Below are 24,408 nucleotides of genomic sequence, written 5' to 3'. Positions count from 1 at the left end.
GGTGCGCAGCCAGCACTTTCGCCACACAGGGGAGTGTCAGCGGAGGTGTGTCGAGAAGAACCTGGAGCCCATCCGGGCATGTATATAAGGGGCCGTCTCCCTCCATTCGATGGCTGGAGTCGGGTGGAAGAGGACAGAGCTTGGAGGAGAGGAGTGGAGGCGGACCCAAGAGGAGTAAAGGCATTGTGAAAGGCCAGGACTTAACGGGTGATTGGTGCTGTGGCACTGGGTTTGTGCACTGTAACTTGTACATAATAAGAGTGTAAAATAAACATGTGTGGTGAAACATCATGTCCACCTGTCTGTGTCCGGGCTGTACCCCACAATATATATATATATATAGACACACACACACACTAGGTGACTTTGTCTTCTGCTCGCTTTGCTCGCCGACCCCTTTCCACCCTGCTACGTGCCGTTGTGAAGACAGGGGCTCAATGCACCCCAAGGAGACACGGCTGCCCCTCTGAAACCCCTTTTAAATGTTGATACAATGGGAAATATAACAGTTGTTTTTTTACCTCCTCTTTGCTCAATCAGCTGCTGGCTTGATGCTTCTGCCGTGTTACGTGATCTGCATTCGTGCGGTGCTGGGATCGTTTAAAAGCCTCTACAGCACCTTCTTGTCCCCAAGACATCCTCAAACATCATGCAATCTCTTTTCGCTGTTCTGTTTTTTCATTGAGTAATATTTTCTGTTTGTTTGCGCTAATGCGATCTTTACTCTACTTTTTTGAGACTTTCGAATTTTCTACTTCCATTATCTCTATCCTGCTCTGCATGTGTATCAAAAGACTTGCTTCCAAAGGTTGTAAGTATGACGTGACTTGTCTGTCTTGTGGGATGTGAAAGTGTCTCTGTCTCTCTCTTCAAAAGATCTCTCTTCCAAAGATCACGTCTTGTCACAAGATTTTTTTTATAATAGAGATATATACAGTAAATACAACCATTAACTGTTTGGATGTCTGTTTGTCTGATAATCATGAAAAATGCCTGAACCCATTTTCATGTTTCAGCCAGGAAATTTGCCCTGGCTAGATTTCCAAAATATCATTTAAAATGTAATTTATGTTTATTTTGTTCATTTTTTTTAATGTTAATAGTGTTGATAATTTAGTTTCTGTGTCAATGTGTGTTCTGCCATAGTCCTCGTGTCTTTTGCGTGGTTCCATAAAAGGCAGAGAGCCACCTGCCCATCACCAAAGTGAACTGCCCTAAGCCCTATAAAAACAGAGAAAACCCCCAAAGTCCCTTGTGGTTTTAAATGTGCTTGCAGACTTGGTGTCTACTGTGATTTTCTGTGCTCTTTTAATTTTCTGGGTTTTTGTGACCTTTTGCCCTATTTTATCACTGTTCCTTGGATTGGGCATTGGGACACTGTTTAGCTTGAATTGCCTTTGTTATTTCAGATAATTCACTGACCTTGTTGTGCTTCTCGGAACTTTATTTGGTTACAGAGCATTTTTTTTACAAAACTAGATATTTTATCCATGAAAATTCCATGTGGCTCTTTTTGTGACTAGTCAGAGTTTAACGGTTCACCCCCCAGTGAGCATGTTGAGTATTTTTTGGAACTCTTTGTGCTTAGCAACTGTTTAGTTCATAACAGCCATTGGTCCAACCTAAAATATAGGCTAGATTTCATATTGTGAAGGCTACTTAAAAATCAGCACTGACATGGGAACTACAGTTCCCATCAGTCAGCAGGCGTGTGCTGGGGCTTACAATGCACAGTGTATGGTTCCAGCCAAAGGAGAGACAACTGGTTACGCACAGTGTTTTCTTCATAACAAGTTTGGGTAACAATATTGTCTCACAGTATGATGTTTTTGCCTAGGAGTACATTTTTCTGTCTTGAGTTTAGTCATGTTGAATTTTCAAAGACAGTTTTTCTCGCATTTATTTATAGCCAGGCATTCTCACGCTCTGTTTGCTACTGTTGAATCTTTGTTTTTTTACCTTTAGCTTTGTTCCTGGTTGACTATGTTTTTTACCCCTCATTTTTGGTTTGGTTATTTTGGTAATTTGTCCACCAAGTTTTGATTTTGTTTTGTGCGTTAACCTCTCTTTAGTTATTTCTTTACTTAACCAATCATTTTAAGAATAATATTTTTTTAGCACAATAGTAAATATCATAAGAGACTGATACCATTACGGTAGCTACATTCTATTATGTAGCTGACAACAGTGGGTTATTCTGCCACAGATAGAAAACAACAGACAATGATAGGAACTAGAAGATAAAATGTTGAAAAGGTAACAAGGCAAAAGATAAGAACCAGGAAGACTTTTAATTCAGGAACCCACAGCCAAAGCACAAAACTAAATCATACTCAGAGAATCACAAGCAAAGTTCAAAATCATAAATCAACAAACAACAAAAGATACACAAGCGAGATTTTGTGAAATTTGCAATTGGGACAGTTCTCTGTTCAGTGTGGTCAGCTTATCTACCGTCTCATCAATAAAGTCATTAACCCGCAACTTCCTGGGTAACACACCCTAGCAATGCACTTCCACATCTTAGTATCCTTCTTCACAAAATGGTGGCAGCCAAGATAAAAACAAGAGGACGGTGCAATGAATTCTAAATAAATGACAATGATAATAAATTAAAGCAAAAACAGAATTACCCTTTTTACTCGTGTACCATGCGCCCTCATATAAGACGTGCACCCTAATTTTTACAAAGAAAATCGCGAAAACCCGTTTTGCCTCATGTACGATGCGCGTTGTGATTGTATAGGAAGCGGGTGAGGTTGGAGTAAGACACCAACGTGAATAACTGTAATGGAGAATAATTATGTCTCGTTTAATTCTTTCCGTACATGATACAGTATATTGTATTGGAGTACTAACTGTTAGCAGTACAAATACTGCAGAACGTTCAGTGTTTGTCGCATCATGCTGCGAAAGGTGGGAATGACAAATAGCACTGTGAAACGAGAAAAGAAAGAACCATATAGAAACAATCGGTAAAGGGTTATAACGGCAAGTGGAAAATTATTGTGCTCACCAGACTTTTCCAGTTTAATGATCATCTTCCGATTCGCTGCTGGATTCGGATTCGCCACCACTACTGATGTCATTGCTGTTGCTTTCCCATAAGGCGTTGTCTTTGCTTCTATCAATGCTGTTGGATATGCTGCACTTTTTGAAGCTTTTCACAACCAAATCCTCTGGAATAAGCTTCCAAGCAGCGATGATCCAAGCTCATATCTGCACCAATGTTGGGGTTTTCATTTTGCCAGTTGGTGTTGCGTCGTGTACCGCTGTTGCAGCCCCTTCTGTATAAATTCTGGATACATGAACCTTAAACGGCCAATTGATGCAGACATCTAGAGGTTGGAGGAGCGAAGTCATGCCTCCAGGAATTATCACTTGATCTATTTTCCCATCTTTCAGTCTTTCTTTAACACCTTCAGTTAAATGGCCACGAAAGCTGTCCATGACCAATATGTTTGGCATTTTCAGGAGACTGCCCGGCCGACGTTGCCACACACATTTCAACCAATTGATTACGAGATCATTGTCCATCCAACCCTTTTGTTGAGTTCTGACGATGATCCCACGAGGAAACTTCTCATTTTTCGGCAAGGTCTTCCACTGTTTTTCTCTCCCTCCGTGCGTACCGGGACACTCTTGTATCCGACTGGATTAACAGTACTGTTTGAGGGGTTCTCAAAATAAACTGGCATTTGATCAGCATTACCAATTTGCCCTATTAAATACGTTTTCTGCTGCCTCAACTGAATAATGTGTTTTTGGAAAGCTAGTAACTTTTCTTCATATGCATCTGATAGACACTGCACAATGGTCGTGTCGCATCTTATTGATAAGTCATTCCTTCTCATGAAGCGTGTAACCCATAAGCGGCTTGCTTTGAACTGAATGATGGGTATTCCATGTTCTTTCACTATATCATCGGCTTTCATCTGAATCATTTCCGTGGACACTGCATATCCAAGCTGACGCCTGTCTTGAATGTAATCAGTTAGTGCAACTTCAACTTGTGGGAACTGGGCACATTTTCCGCAAAATGCCCTTCTGTTTTTGTTGCATGACGAAAGTTTTTCTTTCTTGCATCGCCAATCTCGAACACATGACTCTGGAACACTGTACTTGTGACTTGCTGCCCGATTTCCTATCTCTAGCTCTGCTTCCAAAATCACTTTTACTTTCTCTCCTGCTGTGAAGGAGCGTAAATGCTTGCTACTATCCATGCTGAATGACGACGCCAAACTGAATCAAAAACAAAGAAAACCCTACCCTAAACCCAGATTCTATTTTTGGAAGAGCACCATTTAGCGATACGGTCGGGTACCGTTATCTGACATTTTCGGGTTGGACCCGCATTTGGTGTTAGTTCAGTACCCGAATCTTAGCTTTTCACATATCCTCGTGTATGATGCGCACCTGACTTTCTAATGATAATTTTTGGGGAAAAAAATGTGCACGTGGTACACATGTAAATATGGTAGTTAAGAAAATAACTGTCAATAAATTCTTTGCAATTCTAAATTTTACAAAAATTTTTAAAGAGACAAAGTGAAGATAAAACTTTTACAAAAGAATAGTTCAAACATCCAATAATGACACAAACGCATGGAGGTCCATGTTCTTTTTTGCATCACCTCATTGAATCAAAATGAATGCCAAATAGCAAGGGAAACAATGAAAAAAAACTTTGTCCACCATGAAAGTTTGATTATAACTTTAGCAATGATTGCAAAGAAAAAAAGACACTAAACTGTGTTATGATCTGCCCATCACATGCAACTGATAAAAGGCTTCAATACATTGCCTAGATCCCAAGGCTATAAAATCGAAACCCACAAAATCAAAAATACTACATCAAAAAATAAGGTTCAAAATCCAAAGATCTAAACATAAAACTCAAAGTCACAATGCAGGCCAAACTTCTTAACAAAAAGGGTGAGCCAAGAACAAAGCTTAGAAGGTAACAAATGTTACTGCAAAGCTTTGCAGAAAGAACCTCAAATAGTCCCCAGGTGTAACTGTGCCGCTCATTCAATATACTGTATTACATAAGATGATCTTCTTTTAGCTCAACTGGTGGAACGCTTACTTTCGATTCTCTATTGTGACGAGCAGTTAATTCAAGGATTTCACCCAAAGTAATTAATAGAGGCTATCCTTATGGTCATTATATAGGTGCTTTAATGCGCATTCAGTAAACTGATGGCAGCATGTTAATTTTGGAGCCTTTCAACCATTTAAATGCAAAAGATATTCAACTAACTGCTCAAATGTGTGCTCTGATATTTCTTCTGATAAAAAAGATAGAAGTTTTAAGGTAAGGTAGTTATACTCATTACTCATGGCTCTGAGTGGTGACATTTTGCATGTTGATCAACAAAGGCAAGTTAAGAATTTCACTGTAGTCTTTTCCTGTTACAATAATTACCACTAACACCACTAAAACTACAAAGAAAGCACAGCTGAGGAGAATACAAACAGGCTTAATGTAAGACTACTACAAAATTGAAAGTTAAAGCCCTTGCAGCAGAAAACCTGATGAGACACTTGAACTAAGCAAAGGTGAGGTCATGAGTTAAGAATTTTGTAAAACTGAGAACAGAAAAATTTCTATACTATAATAAAGATGGAAACAGATAATCCATAAAAATATTTGTGCTTATATTTGTTAAGATGAATTTAAAGACCATTAAATAGCAAAAAAAAACCTCTAGTCTAAATTAAATCTTAACCAATACAAAATGTAATTGTAACATTCTCAAACCACTAACAGGAATGGTGCTTCCTATTTGTGGTTTTCATGGACAGAATATAAAAGTGCAGCTGAGGACGTGAGGGTGTACAAGTGGCGGTGCTAGGAGTGGCCTGATTGCTTTATGCAGATGATGTTATCCTCTTTGCCTCATCTGACTGTGACCTTCAGCGTGCACTTCAGCGTGAAGGAACTGGGGTCAGCATCAGCTTGGAAGAGAGTGGATTGCTCTCTCCAGGTGAGCATTGGGGGACAATTGCCAAGAGTGGAAGATTTCAAGTATCATGAACTTGTTCGTGAGTGATGCCAAAAGGTAACATCAGATCCACAAGTAGATTGGAGTGATGGCAGCTGTTCTGCTGGTACTGTACTGGTCTGTGGTGGTGAAGTGGAGGTTGAGTCTAAAGCAAAACTGTTTTACTGGTCGATGTACATCCCTGTCTTTACCTATGGTCACTAGCTGTGGGTAATGTCTGAAAGAATGAGATTGCAAGTAAAATAAGGTAGAAAAAACAGGTTTCTTTGCAGGGTGGCTAGGCTGAAAATCCGTGATAGGATGAGAAGCTCAGCAATTCGAGACAGTCTCAGAGTAGAGTTGCTGCTCTTCCAAATCAAAAGTAGGCAGTTGAGGTGGACTGGGCATGTCATAAGGATGCCCTGCAGGCGGCTACCCCTGAACTGCTTCAGACGTGTCCCATTGGGCGGAGACATTATGACAGGAAGCCTGGGCAGACCTGTTTACTTTCCACTACCATAATCCTCATTAGGAAAGTGGTTTCAGAAAATTGGATGAGATGATTTAACATTCTCAAACCTACTTAATCCTATTATATCATTTAACAATATTACTCCAATAAATTCATACAGTACACATATGCGCTACATTGATTTCTCAAATCCATTATATTATAGCCTATTCTGGAAGCACTGTGCACAAGGAAGGATATTCAGGACATTATTATATTCAGGATATTCACTTAAAAATGCTAGTTCAAACACAACTCTAATAAATACATCCATCCATACACATGTACATACATAAATACATTTTAGATCCTACTTAAAGCAATACAGGGTCACAGGGGACAAGAGCCTATTCAGGTAACACTAGGTGGAAGGCAGGAAAAAATTTGAACAGGGCACCAGTCCAGCACAAGCGCCATCTATGTGCACATCCACACAAGCCAATATAGATTCATCAGTAAGCTTAATGTGTAAATCTTTGGAGATCTCTAAGGAGAGGTACGGGATTTAACTGTATTGTATGTGAATGCATTTATATATATATATATATATATATATATATATATATATATATATATATATATATATATATATATATATATATATATATATATATATATATATATATATACTGGCTCTAGCTCCACAACCCATCCATCCATCCATCCATTATCCAACCCACTATATCCTAACTACAGGTTCACGGGGGTCTGCTGGAGCCAATCCCAGCCAACACAGGGAGCAAGGCAGGAAACAAACCCCGGGCAGGACGCCAGCCCACCGCAGGGCACACACACACACACCAAGCACACACTGGGGACAATTTAGGATCGCCAATGCACCTAATCTGCATGTCTTTGGACTGTGGGAGGAAACCCATGCAGACACGGGGAGAACATGAAAAATCCACGCATGGAGGACCTGGGAAGTGAACCCGGGTCTCCTAACTGGGAGGCAGCAACGCTCCCCACAACCCTAAATACTATTAAATGGGTTCAGTAATTTATGAGTGGATGGATGTGTTCTGACAAAACCCCAATGAGGAAAAAATGTTTAAAAAACTGAAAAATAAAGAAAATATAGCAGAGTACTTATTTTTCCAAAGAACAGGATTTTTTTTCAGGTTATTTAGACAACATTAAATGGTTTAGAGTGTAAGAATTAAACCACAGGAAATGTGGGTAAGGATGGCTTTAGCTTTGGTTAATAAAATGGGTTAAATTAGTCTTTGTTCAGCTGGACAACCAAATGCAGAAGATCTATTTTAAAATGTGTCAACTTGCTATGTGCCAAACAAATTAGATTAGCAACCCATATCACAAAGGTGAATAAGGTCAGCACTTTGAATTTGCAATTTTCCTTTTGATGGGAAAAACTAAACAATCTTATTATTTTCCAGACAGCCAGCCTAATGCTTCATTCTATTTAACTCTACTGCAACTCTTAAAAGCAGCTTTGCAAAATGTGGGTCTGGTTGTGTGCAAAGTCCATTGAAGACATTTTTATGTCATTCTATAATGCTGAATTTTACTGTTTATAAAAGTATATATATGACAATATATGACAAACATAATGATTTAGAGATATTGTCAAAATGTCACTTTTCTTGTTCTTTGTTCCCTGGTTTTGCTTTTATATGAGATCATTTGACTCTTTCAAGTTACCCAATGATATCAAATTTCAGCATTCACCTTTGAGGACCTAAGTTCAAATCTTACTCATATTACAACTAAAATGATCTTGGAGGTTCTTGGCCACTCTTAAGTTAGAGGAGGGGGTGTTGGGTGATGGTGGGAATAAAAGCACAGCACAAAATGTCAATAAGTTAAATACAATATAGAAGCTTTTGCCAAAATGGAGCTCTAAGAGAGTAAAAGTTAAGGCAAATTAATGGAGCACAAGGTTTTGAGTCCAAATAGATGCTCAGTGATGCTTGACGTATGTAATTAATCTGTCCACTTGATTCCATAAATACTTCTCTTTAACATGAAGTGAAACAAGTAACATCTTTGTGCAGAAAAAAAAAACACAAAACATATATATTTTGATGTAAAAAAATTAGACTGCTATCAGCTAATGTTAATAACTCCTCCTGTTATTTATACATCTGAATGAACTGTTGGGGCAACACAGTGATGCAGTGGTTAGTTTTTCTGCGTCAGACTTTTCAGGACTAGAGTTAATTTATTGGACTGGTCAAATCACTCTCTGGGTAAAATGTTCTTGTCTTTCCCATATTCACTTGGGTTTTCAACAGCAGAACTAAACAGCATATCAAAAAGACCTGTGTGTGTGAGTTTTTGTGGGTTGAGGGGCTCTAGATTGACCCAGTGAATGTGAAAGTGCTCCAGGAAAGGCTGAAACTCTTCGTGACATTCTAATGGAAAAGATGGTGCAGAAATGGAATGGATAATAAATTACTGAGCATTCGAGAAGTTGTTAGAGAATCAAGGCTGGGGGGCAGTCAAAAATAATGCCTGTTATAGCCCATTGAGGCATTCCTTGTGTAATTTTGGGATATACAAGTTGTTTGCTATTTTATATTTTTATTAAAATGAATCGCCATTTCAGTTCCATTCTGGGAGTTCCTGCTGTATTCTTTCTCTGTTCTCATTAACACTGCCGTTTTCTTGACTTATGCATAGATAACACAAGATTCTCAAACGTAATTAATGTAATTAAAGGTCAAATGAAAATTCAATTTAGACAAAGTGTCAGCTACACACTGTAACTGCTGAAAAAGGTCTGGGCAACACATTAGTTGGCACTGTTTCATCGCAGCTCCAGAATGGTGGGATTGGATCCCAGCTTGGTCATTGCTCATGGAGTTTATACATTCGTCCTGTGGTTTCTCTGGGTACTTTGGTTCTCCTCACACATTGTAAACACATTTCGGAGTAAGCAACTCTAAATTTACCCAGTTCAAGTGTACATAGGAGTGAAAGTAATGAACTGGGCACATTGTTCAGGGTTAGTTTCTGACTTTTTGTTTATTTCTCCTCGAGTCTGGTCAGCAGACTCCCTAAAATTGAATTAACCGAACTCAAAAAATAAATGGATGAATGAGTAAACAGTGCATTTAAGGGAATATCACAAATAATCCAACAGTATCTTGATATAACTAGTACATAGCAGTGGCATTTCTGCATTAAGAGCCAGATACAAAATGAGTAATAAGCTTCCCTCAGTAATTTAATTTATTATTAATAAATGTATAACATACTTTGTTTTCTTAAGTAATTTCTTCAATTTTCTATGATATGCTGAATGTAATTAATTTACGTAGAAGAATATTGTGACCATATGCTGCAAGTTTTTTTCCCCGATTGAGGTGCTGGTCCAACTGGCCCTAGAGTGTGTCTGTAAACGCTTTGGTGTTTGCGCACAAGTGCAATATGAAATTTCAGTTTAGCAATGGGGTTTGCAGGTCATTGCAAATATTACTATGTGGCTCTGCTGTTGTTGTTCTTGGTATTTTTTTTATTTTTTTAACTGTGCATTGGCACTTCTGGTTAGAGCCTTTCCCAGTCATGGCCATATAGTACAGGCCAGTGAAGACGTTTGAAAAAGTCAGTACATTTTCTCCTTCCAAGGTAGCCATAGAAATTTATAAAAAAAAATGAAAGGGAATCAGGCAGGAACACATCAATCACAAGTAATTATACGGCATCTTGTCATCTTGTTATACGGAGAACCATACCTAATCCAAAAAAGCCACAGGGGAAGCCTACATGCGCTCTTCCACTTTGTGGAAAAGAAGCTAGAAGTATGACACTCCTGTTTCAAAGAAGCATAGAAACCTGGTGTCAGAAGAACTTATATGTACAAAATCATTTTTTCAGTTGTTTACTGCATTTGTCCAGAAAGCACCAGGGCATATGGTAATTAGTGTTGCGACTGGACATGCCGTGTACAGTTTGAGTCATGCAATGTGTGTAGTCTGTGTATTCTGTCCATGTTATTGTATCTTGTCCTTTTTCACCTCAAGGCAATTTGATTCTAAACATGAGGTGTTGTTGTTTCAATTTAGACAATTCAATGCCAAAAGATTTTCCTGAGCAGTGGTTCGCTGCAAGGCTCTCACTTTACATCTACAGTATATGGCTGTATTTTGTCAGATGGCAGCAATGTCAGAGGATATCATAATGATCTGAGCATTTGGATTATTCATGGGTAGCTTAATTTACATCTGGAGAGCAAGAACAGAAGAATGAAAAGCAGTTTTAAGGCATCCGGAATGACTAAAGTAAGTCAGCAGGTCAAACCAGAAAGGAAACTTTATTAAGGGAAGCATAGAAGGACGAGAGACTAAAAATATTGAGAAGGAGAGTTATTACAGTTCTGAGTGGGTCTCTTTTTAAAGAGATTCATGCGATATGTACATAAAAAGAAAAACTGCACCTGAACCACAAAAAACACAAGCTGGGAAGAACCAAAATGGATAAATTAAAGATATGCAAAGTCAGTCACTGGGCATATCACCATGATGTACAGATGACAGAGAGGTACATATACAGTGTGATGCAAAATTAGTAATAGTGAGAAAATGAAAAATGCAGCATCAACAACTACACAAAAAGGTGCCTTTTATATTTCCAACAATCAAATTTACCGCAAAGTTTGAAAGCAGAAAACCTCACATTTTGAAACCTACATGGTTGGCTGTTCTTAGATGTGAATTGTGTCACCAAAGAAGCCTTCACAGAAGATAGATTGGATTATAAGGATAACAGCAATTCTGAACACAGTGATGTCAGACAAGTGTAATTCATGTAGGAATAAAGCAAAGTATCATATTGCTTTGGATAAAATATGTACCAAGGAAACACTAATTTTGCACATTTTCTGCATGGTAACTGCAATCTATAAGAACAAACGTAAGACTGTCCATTCTGATGTATCAGATACCAAGTGGCTCTATGCAACTTGATTAAATCACTCTTGTCTTTTATCTTCTTGGCAAAATGACCTGAGTGGACCTTTGATCAGCCAAGTAAAAACAAATCACTCTGCTCTGCTGATCATAGATGTGATGTCCGCAGAGGTAAGAGCAATATCATAAAGGGAAGATTAGTAAGTACTTTACCCAATGTGAATATATTTTCAAAAGAACCTCATTATTATTAGAACATCAAAGAAAAGAAGGTTTACCAAATTACACAGCAACCAGAAATTTAAAACTCCAATCAATGATTGGATGATTTTAACTAAGTACATACAAAATGAAGAACACTGTATCATGTTGTGGACACTTTTGTTATTATCGTTTGGCTTTTCCCTAACCTGGTATGATAGGATTATGCATCCTTGGATAGATTAACATGTTGTCTACTGTTTAATCAAAGAAAAAGAAGGTGCCTGGATGGAATACAAGAACCATTTTGATTCACTTCCTGAAGAGTATCACAACAACATTCAGCACCAGGCAGAAACAAACCCTGAGAGCACACCAGTCCATCACAGGGCATACTGACTCACATTCCGTTAATGGAGAGATGATGTGGAAGGAAAACAGGTGGAAAGACCTAGGCAGATTCAAGTAGAGTGTGTGGAAAAAAACATGGAGCGGTGGGTACAAGCACTAACCACAGTGTCCAACAGTAGTGTCTGGAATATAAGGTATAAATACAAATACAGAGGCAAAATATTTTATTGAATTCCTAATTAAAATAAAACAAACATTCATAAGCTAGCAAAAGCTGCTATTTTGTTTAGATCATAATGAGCCGGCAGGATTTACCACTGTTATGCCTCCTAACATCTGCAGCATCCAGGGTTACAATCCTCCTCCCTGTGTCAAGTTAACATGTTCTCTGTGTCTGCATGAGACTTTTAATGAGTAATCGGTTTTTCTCCCACCTCCCCAAAGACATTTGTGTTAGATTAATAGGCTATACAGTGTACCAAACACCAAAAACAATTCTAAACTACTGGTGTATGGGTTTACAGAGGTATTACTGTCACATACTCGGTGTACAGTGAAATTCTTGTTTAGGCTATACACACAATACATCACCACATTACTTTACCTTTTATCTACCTTATCTGAAAAACTTGGGATTGTGGTCAGTTCAGATGGCCATAGGAGAAGAGCACACAGTTGTTTCAGAGCTTTGGGTAACCACCAATACCCAAGTGTATATCATTCTTTAGTGGTGATAAATGAATGAACTAAGCTTTTTACAATTGGATTCTGCATATTGGTCTATTTGTTACTGAATAAAAATCGTAAATTAAATCTATTTTGTGGTCCTGTGTCTACAGTAACATCTTGTGAGGGTACTTTGAGATGGACAGGTGCCCTTTCCAGGGTTGGTTACTGCATTGAATCCAATGCTGTCAGAATGATCCTATTCTAGATAGGTGGGTTAGAAAATGGACAGATACAATGACATAGGGTAGCCATACTATGTGCCATATATTCAAAATCTGTAAATAAAATCTTTTCTGTTCACATGTTCAAACACAAAGGTCTTTCGTTAATAACAGACATCTAGCTACTTGTTGATCAAACATGTGCCAACTGAAACTGATCAAATGCCCACCTGCAGGAAAATAAATCTCAGTGGTCACAGACAGATAATCTGCAACATAAAACCTTAAGATGAAGTCACCATATAAATGACAAGGTCACTGACCCACTCAGTACAAAAACTTCATTGAGGCAAACACTGGTGGTCAAAATAAAGTAAAGAATAAGAAACGCATGAAATGACTGACAAGGCTGAAATCTTCATTGATGAGTTACAGCCAAAAAAATGACATTCTGAAGTAAAACAGCCACGTGGTCACAGTGGACATTCTTAAATATAGTTCAGCGATTCCTTTTGTATCTAAAACCTTCATTATGTGTTCACCAGACTTTCTTAAACATTACACACTTTGTACACTTCTGGACTGATTTGACTCAGTCTTACAGAGGTCACATTGCTGATTGTGTACCACTATAGGTCAACTAGCTTGTGAAGGTCTCAGAAAAGAAATCCACTTTCACACATGAAGTATTAATCCTTGTATCTTTACCATTTATGTATAAATCAGCCCTGTTTGTGAATTACAGCCATGTGCTCTGATTTAAAGTAACTGCAACTATAATCTGAAATAAAGTGTTTTAATACAGACATTTTAACAACATACAGGTAATTTTCAAATTAAATATTCAGATTTTATTGTTAAAAAATCCTAATTTATGAAAGCATTACTGAATACTTGGCACGTGTGCCCTGTTTATAAGAGAAAAGAATTCTCCTGGTGTGGCTTCATTTCCTGGTCCAAGAGTCTCAATGTTTTGTCCTTTGGTAGGTGTTCTTCAAAAGAACACAACATAAGACTAATGATTATAATGTCAGTTTACTGGTTAGTCCATATTCCTCTCCTGGTTTATATTCATTGAGCACAACTCAATGGTAAAAAACCCAGGTTCAGAGAAAGACTATGATGGTGAAATTGCATTTTTCAGCTGTCTTGGAAGCATCCATAAATTCCAGCAAAAACTATAAAACTTTGATAAGTAAAAATAGGTTGGCACCATAAACCTCACCAAGAAATGTGAAAATGACTAAATGAATGAAGAAACACCAGAAAGCACTCTATATAATACAAGAAGATAAATAGTGAAAATTGGCTTTGGCATATGTACATTCATTTTTGTATATATTGATTACCTTCTCATATAATACTTAATTGTCATTATCACAATGATGTTACTTTCACCCCATTTAAGAACAGGTTTTCCCAGCATGCGCTGCTATTTTACACTTGCTTTGACTTATGATGATCTATATTGTCTCTTATATATCAACAATGGTCGTTGCTGAACATGTGATCACCAAAACTACAACGCTATTGAAAATGGCAGCTTGATAATCAAGGTATCCCGTCGTTTGTTACGTTTTAGTCAGGTATGTTGCTGTGGTTTAAGGTTCATTTTGTCGTTTGTTTAATCTCTCTGTTGTTGTTTTTGACTCCTGGCTCTTAGATAAGGTACTCTCTTTGAGGTTTGTCAGAATTTGTTCACAAGTATTTTTGCTCTGTTTTGCCCTCTTCTTCCTGTTCTACCTTTTATGCTCTCATTTTGTCTAATACATGTTTGATTATAAAATATTTTGTGAAGTTTTTTTTTGGATTTTAGTTTTCATAATTTTTTTTCTTCTCCATGTTTTATGGCTGGTTATTTTAGAATTTTTAATGCCTCTGCCCTATTTCTGGGCCTGTGCTGGCCAAAGCCTGCCTTTTGAGTTGAGTTAGGCTAATGTGAGGCCTAATCCAGGTTCCCAAACTTGAATTAAACACAGGTGTGGCCTTTAAAGATGATTTTTGTGCTTTGTGATGGTAGGATTAGGCAATAGCTTTGGGAAATTGCAAACAAACTCTCAATTAACTTTGTAGCGGGGCCACATAAATGTTGTTTATAGTGTTTGCACCCAGTCGCGTCTCGTCACAGCGCCCCGTTTAAACTAATACGTGTTTGTTTAAATGTCGTCCCCGTAATGAGAAATGGGGAAGGATGTTACGGGGAGGCAATGACCCCAGGGAAACGTCAGGACCGGAGTTTTACCAGTTACATCCGACTTGTTATTATTGAAATGGTAAGGAAGGACAGAAGAAAAAGAGGAGAGAGACGGAGATTTCAACTATCAACAACCGATCATCATTTTTCTGCCTTTATTTACATTGCGCCTTTTTCCCAGTTTGCTTCTTATCCAGCCGGAATCACTACAACACATTCATCGCCAGAAACCCCAGGGTTGGACAGTATTTTCCACCTTTGCCGAGGAAGCACAGTGAGATTGTTCCGTTTTTATTTGGGAGAATCAAACACAATCATTTTGAACAGCCATCAGTAATTAGGACAGTTATTTACCCGGACTCATTTTCACATTCATTGACATTTCAGTAATCCTCCATTGGTATTATTTGTATTGTGTGTTTGTTATACGTGTGCAGGTGCAAGGGAGGTTTCGTTATTGTATATGTGGTGTTTTCACTTTGCTGGTATGGTGGAGGAATATATATAGATATATTTTACGTTGGGGATTTTTATTATTGTATTTGTCATTGTGTTTTATTTAATATATTTCTGCACTTGTTTTACATATCTGATTTTGTTTGCTTGTGTTTGTGTTCAATTCGGGGGAAGGAAATATTATTTGCCAGACGTATGGCTTGGTATAAGTAGGTTCTCCTCAGCAACTTATTCAGGCCACGGGTCCTGGTAGTGTGGCTGTCGGCTGGGTAAGGGGTCGGCTGTTACAATTTTTCTTAAGGACTTCCTTCTATTAGTTTTGCTTTTGTCTTTGGCTCTTCACTTTTCCAGTGTGATTTTTGCTTTTTGTTTTGAACTTAGTCACTAGATATTTCTTTGTACTGATTTTGACCCTTTTTCTGTTCAATAACCGAGTCTCTGTTATCTCCCAGAAAATCTTGCTTTATATCTTCTGGCTTTCCAAACTTCCACCTCTGTGACAATTTCTGCCACGGTGACCCACAACATACAGTAAATATCTAAGCAGCAAAGCAACAAACTACAACACCAGACCATTGTCATAAACTCAAGTGTGGGGAGTGTCACATGGGGAATGGTTTGGGTTCTTTTTGAGTGATGCATCATAATTTGTGCAGTTTCTGTATCCTCTAGAATGGAAGAGAAGCCACCGGAGGATGACTGATGTCACTTCCAGTACAACTGCCACAAGCCCCATCACTTCGAGTACCTGAGATATTTAACCAACTAAACAACTGGAAGTTGGGGTTTATTGCCGGACCTACTTTTGCAAAGGATGGAGCCCTGAACTGAAGTACCGCAGACAAGACTTGGAAAATCATCACGATGAATGATTAATTCTTGTAACTTTGTTTTTCTTTATTTCAATTCAGCAGATTAAACAGGGAGTCCTGGAGGAGCCCCAACTGTTTACGGTATTGTCCTTTTGTATTTTTACACCATTTAAATGCTTTCCAAACCACAATGTTAAAATAAAAAAGGAATGAATGCAGAATAGATGGGAAAAGAGTCAGCATCAGCAAACAAGTTCCAGTAATGTTAGAAAATAAAATAAATACAGATGTAAACAAGAGAGTAAAGCTCAGCATCAGGTATGATTTGAACAATATTACACTGATCGAGACTTTTTTATTATTTGGAAGAAAGTTTTAATGTTGTGCATTTCCAAAGAAGCATTCTTCTATTATTAGTTGCATTTTATGTGAAAGGACTGAACATTTTAGATGATGGGAGGAGAAAATCAGTCAAAAAGGGATAAAATGCTGAATAAAGTGTTTAGTTTCTTAAGGATATAATATTCCCACTAAGATCCTGTCTGAGCCATTTCAGTGAGAATAGAGATGCATTTATTTCTTACTTTAAAAGCCGACTTACACAACAAGTCTAAATTAAGCTTTTGATATCTGTGTAAAATGTATGGAATGTCTAATAGAAAGCCTTTCATTACAAAAAAATCTTAAGCAGGAAATAAACAAAGTTGGGACTGTACATATGATGCTGGATAGCAAACCAAGAGTCCCCCAACAGTCCAGCCAGTTAGCTTGCCGCCTGGGGATGACCGTACTGATATAGTTTCACTCAATAAAAAGAACTCATTGTTTTTTTCCTTTTTTAAGTAGCAACATTTACACTAAGATAATGTTTAGCAAGGGTCAGAGTTAAGAGAAAACTTGGCAAACAGACCTTCCAACTGTGTGACAAAAGTCTGTGGTTTTTAAAGTTCACCTACAATTACTTAAAAAGAGGTTCATTCATTATAATTACTGCATGTTTCGTTCATAATAATGCCCAGGATAAGTTTCAGTACCAAGTTATTACATAATTGTTTCCATCTTATTGTACATTTTGCAACACAGACATATCAAGTAATTTACTCAGGGTTCCACAACACATCAGGTTGGAAGCAGGGACTGAACCTTCTTTCTCAAAGTTCAATACCCTAGCCACTGCACTACAGCTCCTGTTATAATTCTTCTTAATACACTCTAAGAAATATTTAAGGAGAACTTTAGGCAATACTTCAAAAAATTCATGGTTGAATGATTTTGTTAAACCTTCAGAGTTGCATTATGTAATACATTGTACTGACACAATAATAATAGTAATTACTTTAACTTACTATTGTAATTTGAACATACAATACAAAACAATCACATTGTAGCAACTTAATCAAGTTGGCCGTGTGGCATGATTTCTCTCCACCTTTACTTGAAATGGGATGTCTATGTTCCTGCCCACTTAACATATCTGTAGTTCAGAAACACTTGCTTACCTTATTTACAAGCACATTCTCAAGATCAAAGCGATGTCTGTATACAGGCTTTGGTTCCTGTTTTAATGGAATATGATGCTGATGTCACAATTTAATTTGATAATGGTAAATGTTAACAAATAATAAAATAAAACTACTCAGAATAACTGAAATATGTGAAATGTTGTCAACTTAAACATGTATACAGTAATCCTACTTATATTTACTAAGTACTTGATTCATAAAGAGGTGTCACAGCAATGCTGCTTCTCATTAAGAATACCAAGGGTTTGTGTCATAGGATTGATAGTTGATACTCAAAATACATCTACATATTGAAAAATGAGTACAGTGATCCCCCGCCTATTGCTGAAGTTACGTTCCAGATCCATCAGCAATAGGTGAAGATCCGCAATATAGAAAGACCATATAAATAAACTTTTTTTTTTATAGTTTCAGCCTTAAAATATCCCTCCCACATGCTTTAAACACATGTAAACTTCTTAAAACACACTTTGTAAACACATATGATATGTAGATGTCGGGCTAAGGATATGAATAACATCTCTCTATTATAAAACATTTTAACGTCACGCAAGACAAGGCAGTGAGACAGAAGAACAGCTGCTGTACAGGCTTTTAAATGATCGATGCGTTGAGCGACAAGCAGAACAGGCATCTTGGCAGAAGCAGCACAAAGCCAGTAGCTGATCCATTCACTTCTGCTTAGCGTGCGTTCAGCCCCCCACTTTACAACACGAGCGGGAGAGACGCGAAGTGGCAGGAGCATAGCGCGCCTCCAGGGGGTTTGGTGACTTTTGCACGTCACACCCTACTTACAAACAATTTAAAACAAGTTCACTGACATCTAACCTAGCAGTTGTTGTTGGAATGCTTTTGACAGACACATTTCAGGTGCTCCCAGCTCTTAAAACAACAATAAGCAGAACTCGCAGCAAGCCAGCAGATGATCTGAGCAGTTCTCCTTTGTGTGTGTTCAGCCGTCACACACCAAACCCCTTCAGAACGCTAGTGGCAGAGACGCGAAGTGGCAAAAGGACAGCTGCTGTACAGGCTTTTAAGTGATTGAAGCATGACAAGCAGAACACACAGCTGGCCAGCAGCAGCAGCAAGACAGCAGCTGAACTGATCACATCTCTTTAGCGTGCGTTCAGACCCACCCTTCACAATGCGAGCAGAGTTAGAAGTCCCACGAGAAAGAGATTTAACCACGCCCGGGGCAGGAAATAAAGGACAAATATTGTTTTTACAAAAGTTTTAAAGTAAAAAGGAAAATAATGCATATGTAACAATTCCCATGAAAATAACAATCTCTTTAAATTGTTTGTCCTGTAAACCGAGCAAAGCGAGCAGGGGGCGGAGTAATAATAATAATAATAAATCCACGATGTAGCAGGGGCGCGATAGCTGAACCGCGATATAGCAGGGGATCACTGTACTTTGGAACAACTTAATTTTTGTGAGTAGGTAAGCTTAAAAATAGGTTTATAAAGGTAATTATTAAGTACATGCCAATTAAAATTACTTTTAAATATAAAGGAAAAACTAATTTACCTTACTCTCTGTGTTTACAGAGCTCAAAATGTTTGTTGAAAACTGTTGCATTAATTTTTTTATTGTTTATTGTTCTGAAATGTGTTTTTAGTGTGGCCAAATTTTCTTAAAAATTACAGCACATGTAAAATTTTCCATAGCCAGAATCCAAAAGTCATTTGTATACTGAAAATGTTTCATGTCATGTCAGCTCACCTCATTCTGTAGTTCACTCAGAGCAGGGTGCGGCCTAACTAGCAGTGCTAAATTCAAGGCAGGAAACAGCTCCTGATAGGACACCAGTCCACGGCAAGGCTAAGAATGAAAATGAAAAGAAACATCATTTAATAGAAAATGTTTTATGCAATTAGTTAAGGTACTGAGGTATTAAATGCACTGTAGACTGGAGAGATGATTATGATATGTCCCCAAACCAGAATGACTTTAAGGAGACACCAAGTGGATTAAACAAAACTGTTTATTAAAGAAACTATACTGGGAAGAAGGAAGTGGGACCTAAAAAGTGAAACTTAAAGGGGGGAAAAACAATAAAAAAGGGGAAAAAATAATACAAGGAATTGTGTTTTGTTCCCAGCAAGATGTAGGCCATTGACACAAGAAGAAAGGTGTTAAGGTCCTGCCTGGAAGCATTTTCATGCATTAATATGTGTTATTGTCGTTTAATGTTTAAATAATGGTATCTAGTGGAAAACAAAGATCACCAGACTCATTTCTTGTCACGTGTTGACATTTCCCAGAACTATTCCCAGATGTGTTCTGGTAGTACAATCCCCACTTTGCCAATCATGATGACAATCTTGGTGATTGTATGTCTAAAGATGCATCAGAGACAGAAAAGAAAGTTGAAGCTCCACGGTACTTCAAGAGTTCATATTTTCAAATTTCTTCTGCAAAAATCAACATACAGGAAAAAGCGGCTGCTCGGAAATGGCATGGGGGCTGCTTCCCATGTGAAAAACATACAGGAAATTTGATAAACAAGAGGGGACCATTCAGTATTTCAAGCTTGTTTGTTTAGCTAATAAATAAGCTGTTCCAGCATTGCATCCAGATACTGTACTTCTTAAAGGTTGTCAAGGTTTCTGTTTAAACTATATATTTTGTTAGTACAATCCTAAATGTTATTCCTTGTTAATTGCTAGTGGGGCCCTCATCTATGTAATTCAATGATTAATTGAAAAACTTATGCTGGATGTACGTTATCAATGCCTTTGAGACTTTTGAAGACCTGGATTAGGTCCCCACATAGTCTACTCTGTTTAAGACTAAACAGGTTTAATTCTCTGAGTCTGTCCTTAACTTCTGAGATGCACTTGATTGCTCTCCTCTGCACAGCTTCAAGTGCTGATATGGTGACCAGAACTGCACACAATTCTTCAGATGCAGACTCACTAATGCATTATATGGTCCCTCGATTTATACTCGACAGTTTATACGATACAACCAAACATTTTATTTCCCTTTTTAATTGCTTCTACACATTGATTAGACAATATAAACATAGCATCAACATAAATTCCTAAATGTAGCATCATTTTCCTTTAGAGAAAACACAGTAATGTACACAATGGTGCATTTTAGTGAGTCTCTGTGTTGAAAATAAACAGCATGTCATATTAAAAAAAACAAAAAACAACAAAACAAAAAACACTGCACTCCTTTATGGTGATGTGAATGAGAGGCATAAACAGAATGGATTGTTTTGATGTGTGATGGATTAAATGTACTATACAGCATAGCAGCTGAAAACAATGCAGGTAAAAACAGAAATGTAAAAGAGGCTTTGGGGAACAGTAGTCCTTGTTTTTCACACACACAAAACTTAAAAATGTTCAAAAACATTTTTTTGTGATTTTCACATCACAATTTTACATTACTTTTAGTGTCAGCCCAACAAACTGTATGTGAATAGAAACTTGCCTGTTTCAATAATCACTACTGTCAATGTGTACCCCACACCAATGCCATACTAAAATACAGAACTTCACTTTATGGAAAAAACACCAGCTTAACTGATGTGCACCACCTGTCTCTTTGCTTTCATTACCTAAACACTCTGTTACTTAGTTTCATCAAGTGGTTACTAATTAAGAAGCAGATTGATAATTAATTAATTACATTACTATAGCACTTTTCTAACCTGTTAATAGTGCTTTACATAGACAGTGGGGAACCACTTCAGTCACTACCACCAATGTGGAGCATTCACTTGGATGATTTGATGGCAGCCATTGCTCTGCCAGTATACTCACCATACATTAGCTATTAGGGGATGAATGGGTGAGAGAAATCGTGAGCTGATAAAGGACAGTGGATGATAAGGGAACCAGAATGACAAAGTTGAGGTGGGCAATTTGGCCAGGACATCTGGAAATGCCCTACGCTTTTCAAAAATTGCTCAGGGATCTTTTATGACCACAGAGAGTCAGGATGTGGCTTTTACATCACATTTACAGTGGCTCTCCAGGATCAGAGGTTGACAATCTTAAATGTTGTTGTGAGAGAGTCATTACTTTATCATTTCACAATAACTATTGCCAGCAACAGAGAAGAAGACAAACCTTTCTCACAGACTTTCGGTCCTTTCCTATTAAATGGAGAGCCTGTTGTACTCACCTTCAGTGCAGTACAATAAACCCTATCCTCTCACCTTCTACACTTTTCTTCTATTCTTCCCAGCCTCTTCTCCTCTTGCCCTTGTCTATCTCTCCTCATTATGTACAAGTTCACAATACTGGTGCTTAGAAGGAGCTTTCAGGATTAGACCCAAAAACATCTTCTAGAGTCAAGCGTTAGAAACTCTATTATTTTTAAATTATTTTATGAGATTTCTGTGTATCTACTTTGCTTCATGGATGCTGCTGCTTTGCACTTTGTTTTTAATGTTTAGAATAGCAGTGTGACTACAACATCTGATTTCAACAGTCTGCCACTATGAAACATGGCAGCACCCACAAGGTATTATATGATCTTGTCTCTCTTAGCAAAATAAAGATCACCATTACAGTAGTCGAGGTTAAAAGCCATTGCCAAGATGAATATATAATGCAAGGATATTATTTATTTATTTTTTTGGTTTTGAGTCATTTTATTTCTTAACTTTTAATTTTGTTTGATTTTTGATTTGGTTCTCAGTTTGTTTTTGACATATTTGAGACTGACTCTTAAATGCTCTTTTGCTTCATCCCATTTGGTGCCTTAATTTCCTTGATGATTAACGTTTCTCCTTTCAAAAATCATTTAATCAAGAATGGCCTATAGATTTTCTAAAACTGTCCAAATAGAGTTCTTCCTAGCAACCTGAGGTGATCTTGGCATCCTCTTACAAGAATACTCCACACAAAAATTCTATTTTTTATATGTTACTTACCCCATATATTAAAGTGGTGGCTTAGAAGTTTGCATTAATGGCTAAGAAAAATTGTACTATCATGTTTTCATGCAAAGCAGAGATAAAACATGTTTATGACATAATAGGGGTATATGGCAACCGATGCTGTACAATGGCAAACGATCACAGTCACAAGGTGCAAGGTAAAAGGTGGAAAGAGTAAACACTGTCCGAGGGCACCAAACCCAGAATTGGAAGTGTCACACTGTTTTCAGGTCCTTGAGGAGCTGGACGGTGTATCTGAAAATTCTGAAGTGGAAGGCAGGCATGAGGAGTCCCTGCGGGCCATCTCAAAACCAGCTTCCAGAAAGAGAGCTGAAGTGATAGTTGGGGGCCCAGTCATTAGGGGGAACTGATGTGCAGGTTTGCTTCAGAGACAGGAGTCTCATATGGTGTGTTGCCTTCCAAATGCACAAGTGAAAGGGTGGATAGGCTCTAGGCCAGAGTCGGGGTGGATCTCGTTGTCATTGTCCATGTTGGAACAGATGACATACTTATGGGTACTCTGTCAGTTCTGTGATCCAAATTTAAAGAACTGGGTGAAAGGCTGAGGAGCAGAACTGACAAGGTAGTCTTCTCCAAAGTTCTGCCTGTGCCATGCGCAAGTCCAGGTAAAACCGAGAATATTAAAAGGCTAAATGTGTGGTTTAAACCTTGGTGTAGTGGGAGAAAGGTATAGGTTTATAGGGCATTGGGACTCCTTTTGGAACAGATGTGTCCTGTTCTGAACTTGAGTGGCATGCGTTTGTTAGTTAAGAATTGTTTAAATTAGGGTAGGGGGTAAGGCTGGGAATTTAGAACAGGTGAGGTTTAGAACTGTACATGAAGGAACAAACAATAGTGTAAAAATAAAAATGCACAATAATGTAAATTCTAACCCAACATTTAAATGCAAAAGTAAAATGAGTAACACATTAAACACATTAAAAACAGCTTGCCTTAATGCTAGAAGTATCAAAAATAAAACAAGTGAGTTGGAGTTATATGTAGTGGTACATAATTATATTAAAAAACAAAGATGGGTATGAGTATAACATAGAGGGATTTTTGGAAGGATTAAACAATAAAAAATGAGGTGGAGCTCTTGTTTATGTCAAACAGAATTTAAACAAAGTCCTGTTCAATTGGATGATAAGCCCCATCTTAGTGAGGACGTGTGGCTTTGTCTGGAAATTATTAGGGAAATAGGCCATATTTAAGGAGTGTGTTATAGACCACCCAATGCAGACAAGGCAAGTTTACCAGGGGATATTTCAGTCATGGGAGCAAACTATCCAAATATTAACTGGGATAACCTTGAAAATAGCAGAGAACAACAGCAAGAGTTTTTAGAAGTAATCAGTGACCGCATGTTAAAGCACCAATGCAGGGTGAAGCCTGTCTGGATTTAATAATTAGAGCTAACTCTGTCACTATGTTTAATACATATACATGATTTGGATAGAAATATAAGTAATAAACGTGTTATGTTTGCAGATGATACAAAAATAGGTGGATTATCAGATAATCTGGAATCTGTTGAATCATTACATGCCCTGAGCATTTATAATGTTCCTTGTTCCTTTTATCGCCATCAATGGCAGGTGCTTATAGCATGACCGTGATCTTTTAGGATTCACTTTTACAGCGAACTGCTACAGCGCTGGATGCCTGCGGTCACTTCCAGGACGCTCATCCGCGTGTCGTCCCAT

This window comes from Polypterus senegalus, chromosome 15, assembly GCF_016835505.1.
Source record: "Polypterus senegalus isolate Bchr_013 chromosome 15, ASM1683550v1, whole genome shotgun sequence".
NCBI lineage: Eukaryota > Metazoa > Chordata > Cladistia > Polypteriformes > Polypteridae > Polypterus > Polypterus senegalus.
The sequence above is the reverse complement of the archived record's forward strand: the minus strand, read 5'-3'. Positions refer to the sequence as shown.